Below are 12298 nucleotides of genomic sequence, written 5' to 3'. Positions count from 1 at the left end.
TGATTCCTGACCTTTCTCAGGATCATCCTTACCCCACGAGGTGAGATCTTGCATGGAGCAGCAGACCGAGGAAGATTGACAGTCATCTTGTGTTTCTTCCATTTTCTAATAATTGCGCCAACATTTGTTGCCTTCTCACCAAGCTGCTTGCTATTGTCCTGTAGCCCATCCCAGCCTTGTGCAGGTCTACAATTTTGTCCCTGGTGTCCTGAGACAGCTCTTTGGTCTTGGCCATAGTGAAGAGGTTGGAGTGTGATTGATTGAGTGTGTGGACAGGCATCTTTTATACAGGTAACGAGTTTAAACAGGTGCAATAAATACAGGTAATAAGTGCAGAATAGGAGGAGCTTCTTAAAGAAAAACTAACAGGTCTGTGAGAGCCAGAATTCTTGCTGGTTGGTAGGTGATCAAATACTCATTTCATGCAATAAAATGCAAAATTATTATTTAAAAATCATACAATGTGATTATCTGGATTTTTTTTAGATTTTGTCTCTCACAGTTGAAGTGTACCGACGATAAAAATTACAGGCCTCTCCATTCTTTGTAGGTGGGAAAACTTGCAAAATTGGCAGAGTATCAAATACTTATTTTCCTCACTGTATATATACTTTTACATATTTAGGCATGCACATAAGTGGTGCGCAAGTGCGCATGCGTGGTCAAAATGAACGATCCGCAGCATGCATTACAACGAGAAGCGCGTTTGCGTACCAAAATGTTTCGAGCTTTGGGGTCACATAGCCAAATTGCGTCAGATGGTTGCGATCGGGGATTCCCTTGTGCATATTCTGTGTACCGCCCACACCCTGGAAAACTGCGCCAAGTCAGCTGATTGCATCGTTCCGTACTGTGAGTCATTTACTCTCTCCATTGTAAAGTTACTATGCTTTTATTTACAGCAAGGGGGCGCAAAAAGAACAGAACAACTGAAGAAGACATGTGCCGAGAATATATTGAGAGGTTTAATACACTAGTTTGAAAGCAGATATGAATTCCTCAAGTCATGTGATCAGTTTTTAATTTTTGATCCTTAAACTTGGCCTCAAGAAATGTAACAGCTCCACAGTTTTGGCAACACAGTGCCGACTAACATGCTCCAGAAATATGATGCCAGCTTGTCTGTTGACAGAGATGGCACTCTAAGAGAATCGCTGCGTTTAAAACAGTCAGGGAAGCGTTTGGCAACTTCCTCTGTGTATGACCTGGTCAACATAGTGAAGACAGGCACACGAGATAGTTACTCCAACATTCACAAAGTCATTCTGTTGTCCCTTACACTGCCCTTGAGCAGTTCGGCATGTGAGAGGGGATTTTCAGATCTCAATATGATAAAAATCAAGTACAGATCCCACCTGTCAGACTTTTGCCGCTCATGCCTGATGCACATTCACTTGTCTCAGAGACTTTTGACCCAAAGCCAGCTGTTGATCTGTGGATGCAAACAGCTCATCGCAGGCTCAACCTGGGAGAAAGAAGCCTTCATCATCATCCACTATGTTTGAAGGAGAGGAAAAAAGTGAGAGCAGTCAGGAGGTAAGTGATGATGAGCACTTGTAGGATATTCATGCATTGTACAAGGTGAGCACCAAGCAACAACTTCAGGTGCTCCTTTGAGAACCAGACCAAAAAGTTATGTGCACCCCTGTACATATTACTATTACTATATACACCGATCAGCCATTAAAACCACCTCCTTGTTTCTACACTCACTGTCCATTTTATCAGCTCCACTTACCATGTAGAAGCACTTTGTAGTTCTACAATTACTGACTGTAGTCCATCTGTCTCTCTGCATGCTTTGTTAGCCCCCTTTCATGCTGTTCTTCAAAGGTCAGGACCCCCACATGACCACCACAGAGCAGGTATTATTTAGGTGGTGGATCATTCTCAGCACTGCAGTGACACTGACATGGTGGTGGTGTGTTAGTGTGTGTTGTGCTGGTATGAGTGGATCAGACACAGCAGCGCTGCTGCAGTTTTTAAACACCTCACTGTCACTGCTGGACTGAGAATAGTCCACCAACCAAAAATATCCATCCAACAGCGCCCCGTGTGCTGCGTCTTGTGACCACTGATGAAGGTCTAAAAAATGACCGACTCGAACAGCAGCAATAGATGAGCGATCGTCTCTGACTTTACATCTACAAGGTGGACCAACTAGGTAGGAGTGTCTAATAGAGTGGACAGTGAGTGGACACGATATTTAAAACACACTAACACACCACCACCATGTCAGTGTCACTGCAGTGCTGAGAATGATCCACCACCTAAATAATACCTGCTCTGTAGTGGTCATGTGGGGGTCCTGACCATTAAAGAACAGAATGAAAGGAGCTAACAAAGCATGCCAAGAAACAGATGGACTAGAGTCAGTAATTGTAGGACTACAAAGTGCTTCTATATGGTAATTGGAGCTGATAAAATGGACAGTGAGTGTAGAAACAAGGAGGTGGTTTTAATGTTATGGCTGATCAGTGTATACTCTACTGTACATATATATTATTTGTTCAATACTAATAATAATAATAATAATAATAATAATAATAATAATAATAATTACTACCTGTTTGTGTTGTACAGTTTTTTTCATATTTTGTACTTTTTTATTTATTTTAATATTTTTATCTAATTTTTATTTTATTATTGCTGCTAAGAGCTACCAAACAAAATTTGTATCTTATCTTATCTTAGTTTGAATGCAGGTTTTTAGGGGGAAACTGGAGCACCTACAAAAGACCACACCATCTTCACGCTTGCTCCACTTGGGAATCGAGCCCAGAGCCTTCTCAATGTGAGGCAACAGTGCTACCCAGCGAGCCCCACCATGATTCATTTAATCCTCAGTAAACTTCTGTGTTTAAAACAAAACTGCCCTTCAGACGACTGAACTGTGTTACAAGGCACAATTGATATTTTGCTGTTAATTTACGGCTCTGTACATTTACATTTCCGGCATTTAGCTGATGTTTTTATCCAACGTGACTTACATTTGTGACAGTATACAACCTAAGCAATTGAGGGTGAAGGGCCTTGTTTAAGGGCCCAACAGTAGCAACCTGGCAGAGGTGTGGCTTGAACCGGCAACCTTCTGATTACTAGTCCAGTACCTTAACCACTGAACTACAATTACCCAGAAAGAGCTTCTGCAAGCAAAGTGAAAACCAAACACTTACATTGATGAAATGACAGATTGTACATCAGGATGTGTGGATGTGCTCTGTGATATGATGTCTCTGGTTTCTCTAAATTTTACTGTATACATAACAGGTATGAATGCATTTATTATAGAGCACAGAGAACAACAGGTAACAAGAACAAACAGGAAAAATAAAGAATAAAATATATTGGATAAAAAACTGATTTAAACTATTATTTCCATTTCACTTGGTGGTAGAAACACACAGAGCCAGTGAAAGTGAAACTCTAATGTAATCAATCAGACTGAACTGTTCTAAACTGAGCTTCTGTATTACAAGAGCTTATAAACCACTGATTATAACCATCCAGATATCAACATTTTATCATCCACTTTACTGAGTCACATTTGTTATAAGATGTTTTATTTACATGATTTACAAGCCTTGTTGTTGAGCTCACACTGCTGTGTCTCAAATTATGACCACTTCCCTTTCCAAACGCACTATATAGAAAGCAATTCACAGTGGCTCTAGTGCACTAGATGTTAAATCATGTGAAATATGAGACACGACCACATAATATTTCTTTATGCTGGGAAATAAAATGAAGACAAACATGCTGCTTGTTTACTGTCCTGCTGTCTCGGTTAGTTTATTTAGTAACTGAATTGTTTGTAATTCTAGCTGTACAATCATCTGTATCAGTATTAACACTTAATAAACATTTCATTCTTCTGTCTTCTGAGACGCATCCTGTGGAACTTCCCCAACATTTCCTTATAGCACCGTTCCACTTTACCTGCCTGTTTGCCCCTTGTATTGCCCCTTTATTATTTACCTGCTTATTTAGTTGACTGAAGGCTGTAGAGGCTTCGAACTGGAGATTTTAAGCTGCTGAAACAAAGTCACTTCTGATTAGGAAACACGTTTCTACTTTACTTTCGTTTCTGCTAAGTGACGTCATGAAAACACGCCCCTCAGTTTGTACAGCAGTTACACACTTTAACCACCAGATAGCAGAAATTCACCCACTTTTACCAGCAATAAATGGAACCAGTTTGTATAATCTGAGTTTAGTGATTATTATCACTATGATGAGATTTAGCAGCTACATTTACTGCAGAACAGCCTGAACTCAGACACTGTTGATTTCAGGTCTCACCACAGCACAACTCTACATCCACCGGCTAAACTAAATACTGCTGACGCTTAAGTGTAGTCATGATTTATCAGCCATAACATTAAAACCACTTCCTAGTTTCTACACCCACTGTCCATTTTATCAGCTCCACTCACCATATAGAAGCAATTTGTAGTTCTACAATTACTGACTGTAGTCCATCTGTTTCTCTGCATACTTTTTAACCTGCATTTACCCTGTTCTTCAATGATCAGAGCAGGTATTATTTAGGTGGTGGGTCATTCTCTGCACTGCAGTGACACTGACATGGTGGTGGTGTGTTAGTGTGTGTTATGCTGGTATGAGAGGATCAGACACAGCAGTGCTGCTGGAGTTTTTAAATACTGTGTCCACTCACTGTCCACTCTATTAGACACTCCTACCTAGTCGGTCCACCTTGTAGATGTAAAGTCAGAGACTCATCTATTGCTGCTGTTTGAGTTGGTCATCTTTTTGACCTTCATCAGTGGTCACAGGACGCTGCCCACGGGGCGCTGTTGGCTGGATATATTTGGTTGGTGGACGATTCTCAGTCCAGCAGTGACAGTCAAGTGTTTAAAAACTCCATCAGCAGACCTGCCAACCTTGAAAGAATATTATGAGTACAACACCCCCCCCCCCCCCCCCCCCTGCTTAAGTAAAGCGCTCCGATTGGCTGAAAGCACTCCGCTTACGCACAAATATCTCTGGCTCAGCGGCAAAATCAACTTTTGTGACAACCTGGTGACAACTTCACTGAAACAGGCGAAATACGAGATCAAACGATATGCGTACTTTAGAACATGGAATCGTACAAGCGTACTAGGAGGTCAAAATGCGTACATGTTGGCAGGTCTGCATCAGCATTGCTGTGTCCGATCCACTCATACCAGCACAACACACACTAACACACCACCACCATGTCAGTGTCACTGCAGTGCTGAGAACCATCCACCACCCAAATAATACCTGCTCTGTGGGGGTCCTGTGGGGGTCCTGACCATTAAAGAACAGCATGAAAGGGGGCTAACAAAGCATGTACAGAAACAGATGGACTACATTCAGTAATTGTAGAACTACAAAGTGCTTCTATAAAAATGGACAGCGAGTGTAGAAACAAGGAGGTGGTTTTATTGTTATGGCTGATCAGTGTACGGGTCAGCTATGCAGGTCATGCATTTTGCTATCCAAGGATCCCGACCGAGACATAAACAGCGATCATTTCTATAATTCGTTTGTGAATTTTTATTTGCATTTGGGCATTTTTACAGTGTGAGAAGGCAGAACCTGAAGACAAAGATGAAATCAGTGCAAAAAAACACGCAAAGAATAGCACACAGACTATAAAAGCTGAATCCCGGACATTCCTGGTGACTTAGATGCATTTTTAGGTCCAAAAAAGAGGACACGTCCTGGAAAAAGAGGACGTATGGTCACCCTATCTGTGTGTATATCTTTCAGAGTTTCAGTGTGTAAAAACCAAAAGCACAAGCACTCAGACGGCATCAAGAACCTCCACTCAACACTAGCTGATAGAACCACATGGGTGAAGGATTAGTTTATCAAACCTTTATCAGCTCTACAATACAGAGTTACTGCACAAATGATACTTACACCTTCACTGTGCAAAAAAGAAGCCTTATGTTAACCATGTCCAGAAGCTGCGTCAACTTCTCTGGGCTCAGAGGCATCCAGAATGGACCATCACACAGAGGAATTGTGTATTGTGGTCAGATGAATCAGCATCCAGGTCTTTTTTTTTTTTTAAATGGACAAAAAGGACCATCCAGACTGTTATCAGCTTCAAGTCCAAAAGCCAGGGTCTGTCATGGTATGGGGGTGTGTCAGTACCAGGGTCTGTCATGGTATGGGGGTGTGTCAGTACCAGGGTCTGTCATGGAATGGGGGTGTGTTAGTACCAGGGTCTGTCATGGTATGGGGGTGTATCAGTACCAGAGTATGTCATGGTATGGGGGCGTGTCAGTACAAGGGTCTGTCATGGTATGGGGATGTGTCAGTGCCAGGTTCTGTCATGGTATGGGGGCGTGTCAGTACCAGGGTCTGTCATGGTATGGGGGTGTGTCAGTGCCAGGGTCTGTCATGGTATGGGGTGTGTCAGTACCAGGGTCTGTCATGGTATGGGGGTGTGTCAGTACCACGGTCTGTCATGGTATGGGGGTTTGTCAGTACCAGGGTCTGTCATGGTATGGGGGTGTGTCAGTGCCAGGATCTGTCATGGTATGAGGGTGTGTCAGTACCAGGGTCTGTCATGGTATGGCGGCGTGTCAGTACCAGGGTCTGTCATGGTATGGGGGTGTGTCAGTGCCAGGGTCTGTCATGGTATGGGGGCGTGTCAGTACCAGGGTCTGTCATGGTATGGGGGTGTGTCAGTATCAGGGTGTATCTTGGTATGGGGTGTGTCAGTACCAGGGTCTGTCATGGTATGGGGATGTGTCAGTACCAGGGTCTGTCATGGTATGAGGGTGTGTCAGTACCAGGGTCTGTCATGGTATGGGGGTGTGTCAGTACCAAGGTCTTTCATGGTATGGGGGTGTGTCAGTACCAGGGTGCATCATGGTATGGGGGAGTGTCAGTACCAGGGTGTATCATGGTATGGGGTGTGTCAGTACCAGGCTCTGTCATGGTATGAGGGTGTGTCAGTACCAGGGTGTATCATGGTATGGGGTGTGTCAGTACCAGGTTCTGTCATGGTATGGGGGTGTGTCAGTACCAAGGTCTTTCATGGTATGGGGGTGTGTCAGTACCAGGGTGCATCATGGTATGGGGGAGTGTCAGTACCAGGGTGTATCATGGTATGGGGGTGTGTCAGTACCAGTGTGTATCATGGTATGGGGTGTGTCAGTACCAGGGTGTATCATGGTATGGGGTGTGTCAGTACCAGGGTGTATCATGGTATGGGGTGTGTCAGTACCAGGGTGTATCATGGTATGGGGTGTGTCAGTATCAGGGTGTATCTTGGTATGGGGGCGTGTCAGTGCCCTTGGTAAAGGTCATTTTCACTCTGTGATGCAGCATTAATGCAGTAAAGTACATTGAGATCTCAGAGCAACATGTGCTGCCTTAAATGTAAATGTAAGAAACTGAGAGAACTGTCCCAACTTTTTCTGATTTGGGGTTGTAAAACTCAGCCATAAACTCATCAGATTCCGCCTGTTATTTGACTTTATGTACTACAATTTTACCCATGCTTAGGTTAAGGTTTTTAAATATCTGAACCAGGCGCTGATTAACACATGGTAATAAAGCTCCCGGGTAAGTTAAACTGGGAGTGTAGCAACTATGGTAGTGTACAGACTGTACCAGTACAATTACCTCCTACTTTCCAGATACCGGCTGCTTCTATGAGTGAGTACATGAGTAAATGTGTAAAAGTATTAAAATACATTCAGGCAACACCTACAATGTCAGATTTATAGTTTACATGTTAATGCACTAATAAAAGTACAGAAGATTTAAAATAAATCAAACATTAAGAAATGTTTTACATGCATATTGTTATTTATTTATAGTTTATACACAGACAGATGTGCATTACACAAGTCAGGCAATAGCAGCAAATATACAATTTATTAAATGTCATATGTCTAGCACAAAAGACTTTTCATTTTGAGTTCTGCATACAATAATAAAAAAATAAACTCTCTATAATCCCAACATAATTTTATAGCTTTTCATGAAAAAATTGCAAACAAGTTGAATCTTCTGGCTGATTGATGCCACCTGCACAATGAGATGGGGGATAACAGAGATAGATGCACAACTCTCCAGGCAAAACAGATATATGAATCCACCTTGGGCTGGTAAAAAGAAACAATACAGCACACGTCAGAAGAGGGATGTGTGGTGGTAGCAGCTCTCCTAGGTCATGAGTGAACAAATGCAGCAGTAGAAAAACAAATCGAGTATTTGGCTACAACTAAACCGGGAGAACACTCAGGGTAAAATCAGGAGCGTCTCTTTAGGAAAACTGGTCTCACAATACACAAGGAGCTATATCATAACCATCTTCTTTTCTATAAAGATAATCTTCACATAGCAAAATCCCAGTACTATTCTCAATTAATTAGAGCTGGTGATGGAAACACACGGGCCCTGTTTTCTCTGGTCACTACCACTCTTTGCCCACCTGACTCTTTACCTTCACACTTCTATTCTGTCGATCATTGTAACTTGTTAATGTCATTTTTCAATACTAAAATAGATCTGATACACCAGCAATTGCTTCCTGTTACTTCTTGTACCGTTTTTTCCCCAGTGTCGGTCCCTCTTATTCATCCATTTACTACTTTTCACCTTCCCACTATCTCTGATATATCTAATCTCATCCAGAAATCAAAATCTTCCACTTCTCAACTTGATCCTCTCCCAACACCCCTGGTCAAAGCAAGTTTACCCGCTATATTGCCTCTGATAACTGCCATTATTCACTCCTCCCTCACCTCTGGATCTGTCCCTTTGTCATTAAAGTCTGATTCAGTCACCCCTATTTTAAAGAAACCCGGTCTAGATTCTAACAACTTCAATAACCTTCGTCCCATCTCTAATCTGCCTTTTCTTTCAAAAATCCTTGAGAAGACAGTTGCTTCTCAGGTACATTCTCACCTCTCCAATAATCACCTTTATGAGCAGTTTCAATCTGGTTTTCGTCCCTATCATAGTACAGAAACAGCTCTCCTCAAAATAACAAATGACCTGTTGACTGCAGCAGACTCAGGTTTTTTATCCATACTCATTCTCCTTGATCTGAGTGCAGCATTTGATACCATCTCCCATTCCATTCTCCTCCATAGACTATCAGCCATTGGTTTTTCCAACACACCTCTGGACTGGTTCACCTCATATCTCTCTGACCGCACTCAGTTTATTCAATTAAAGACATTTACATCCCAACCATCTCCCCTCACTTCTGGTGTTCCTCAAGGTTTGGTTCTCGGTCCTATTCTTTTCATCATTTATCTTCTTCCTTTAGGTCATATTTTCCATAAGTATAATATCCAGTTTCATTGTTATGCAGACGACACCCAGCTCTACCTTTCTAGCAAACCCACTTCTACCTTCCTTCCTTCTTCCCTTTGCAATTGCTTACAGGAAGTCAAGTCTTGGTTTTCCTCTAATTTTTTCAAACTCAATAGTGATAAAACAGAGGTTCTTCTCATTGGTTCTAAATCTGTCCTTGCAAAAGTAGACAGTTTCTCTATTCCCATTGATAACACTCTTGTTTCCCCCTCCCTTCAGGTAAAGAGTCTGGGAGTTGTCCTTGATAGCACTTTGTCTTTCCAAACTCACATAAATAACATTACTCGGTCTGCATACTTTTATATTCGTCATATTAATCGTCTCCGTCCCTCCCTCACTCCTGACAATACTGCCATTTTGGTCCACTCCCTGGTCACATCCCATTTGGACTATTGCAATTCTCTTCTGTTTGGTCTCCCCCTCAAGTCCCTCCATAAGCTTCAACTAGTTCAGAATGCTGCTGCCCGTATCATTTCTAGAACCCCATCCATTCATCACATCACCCCCGTTCTTCAACAGCTCCACTGGCTCCCTGTTAAATTTCGCATCGACTATAAACTTATACTGCTCACTTTTAAGGCTATCCATCATCTTGCTCCTCCATATCTCACCAAGCTCCTTCACATAAATAGACCCAGCCGGACCCTTAGATCTTCCTTATCCATTAGTCTTATTGTCCCTCCAGTCCGTTTGACTACCATGGGGTCTAGAGCTTTTAGCCGTTCGGCCCCCCGTCTCTGGAACTCCCTCCCACCAGACATTCGTAATATTGACTCTCTAGACATTTTTAAATCATGCCTCAAAACTCACCTGTTTAGGACAGCATACAGTCTTTAGCCTGTTCTCTTGACTATATATATTTTTTAAAATTCTTTCCCTGTTTTTATTGCTGTTTTATGCTGTTTGTATGTATATTTTTATGTACGGTGACCTTGAGAGTCCTGAAAGGTGCCTATAAATAAAATTTATTATTATTATTATTATTATGTATGAAGAGAAAATAAGATTTAGCTTAAATAAGTTGTTGCTGTGTTATCCTATGCAGCCGGTGATTTCTATAGTATTGTGAGGTGGTTGGTATGGTTTGCTATGATGGTGCACTATGCTGATAGCTGGTTGATATCATATCTCATTCAGTTGCTGGGGTGTTGCTAAGTGGTTGCTATAATATCTCTGGTGTTTATTACAATAGGCCACATGGTTAAAAGGCTGTTATTAGCTGGATGCTATGGTATCCTATGTGGTTGCTATGACATTCCAGTTAGTTACTTGGGTGCTGCTAGTCAACTGTTATAGTATTCATTGTGGTTCTAGAGCAGGGGTCACCAACACGGTGCCCGCGGGCACCTGGTCGCCCACAGGGACCACGTGAGTCGCCCGCAGGGCATGTTCCAAAATAGCACTAGTGACTATAGAGCTCCGTCTAAAATTAGATTTGTGTTGCTGCTCTTTTTAAATCAATGACACTTGCATTGATGTAGATTTGAAAACGACAAAATACTGAATATAACATTTTAAAAACAATAATGTTTGATGTTTTATAGCGTGCGAGCTACGCATGCGCAGCTACGATGCGGCGCGATATGCAGGTTTTACCCCAAAATAATAATAATAATAATGAAAAAACATACAAGAAAAACAAAAGAAAACTTCATATTTTTACAATAATTGGATGGAACGTGGAGAGACACTACAGTATGTGTCACTAAAACTTCCATGGACATCAGCATTTTTAAATCGTACATAACTGATAATAAACATGATTTGTTGTAAATGTAGAGATAAGTACAAACAGGACATTTACTGCAGTCAAGTTAGTGTAATATTCAACATTCGTTTAACATTCGCCATTCCGATCTATATAAATGGTTGAAAACACACCTAACAACTACTTTATTTATCATTTCTTACGCAGATAAAAATAGGCAAAATACTACAAAATCTATTTTATGGTAATTTTAAGATTACATGTATTTATTTAAAGAAAGGTTAAAATAAAACCTCTGATCGAGCTCCCACTTTCAGGTAATGCGTTAGGGAGCGTCATCAAACTAACAGAATAGGAAACATTTACTCAGCACTCATTACTGACAAATAAATCCATTAAAGTATTGTAATGATTTGATGGATCAATGTCAAATTGTTTTATACAAACAAATGAAATGCTACAAACCATATTTAAAAAAAATAGTTTGTATTTATGTTTCATTAATTTTAAAGTAAAAAATAAATGTAATGTATTTTTTATATACAAAATGAATGTCCCTTACCTCCTACAAAACTTTTTTTTAATCCCTTTATATTTATTTTATATTAAAATATAATAAAGATCAGTAAATTCAAAATAAGTGTAATGATCATTTGTACAAAAACTGGTTTGATTTTGATCAAAATGCTGTCAAGAAAGACATTTACAAAAATATCAAAAATGTGATGGCTCTGACATTCAAATATTGAAACAGATTTAGATTAATAGAGATAAATAATGTTACATGTTGAAATATATGTGTTTCCTACCGTGGTAAATCGTTGTTAATCATTTTTCTGAGGAATCATTAACATTAACATGATCAGACAGTCTCTTCATATATATGAATATTGATAATAATAATAATAATAATAATAATAATAATAATAATAATAATAATAATAATAATGGTTTGTATAACCAAGTAGCCTTTTGTATCATTTAGTAGCCTTGAAGTAGCTCTCGGTCTGGAAAAGGTTGGTGACCCCTGTTCTAGAGGGTTCTAGACTCATGTCTGCAATCGATTTATTTTAATCAGACAGTGGTGTTGCACATTGTATTACATTCACTAATTAGGATTGAACTTCACTAACAGAGCAGATGATCAGTGGTGCTGAATTTTCACCATCATCATTGGGACCAGGACTAAATACTGGATAGAGTTTCTCAGTAAAAGACTGACCAGTGAAAGAGTAGATATGAGACTCATTCTTA

Source organism: Trichomycterus rosablanca, chromosome 4 (genome assembly GCF_030014385.1).
Source record: "Trichomycterus rosablanca isolate fTriRos1 chromosome 4, fTriRos1.hap1, whole genome shotgun sequence".
In the NCBI taxonomy this organism is placed as follows: Eukaryota; Metazoa; Chordata; class Actinopteri; order Siluriformes; family Trichomycteridae; genus Trichomycterus; species Trichomycterus rosablanca.
The sequence above is the reverse complement of the archived record's forward strand: the minus strand, read 5'-3'. Positions refer to the sequence as shown.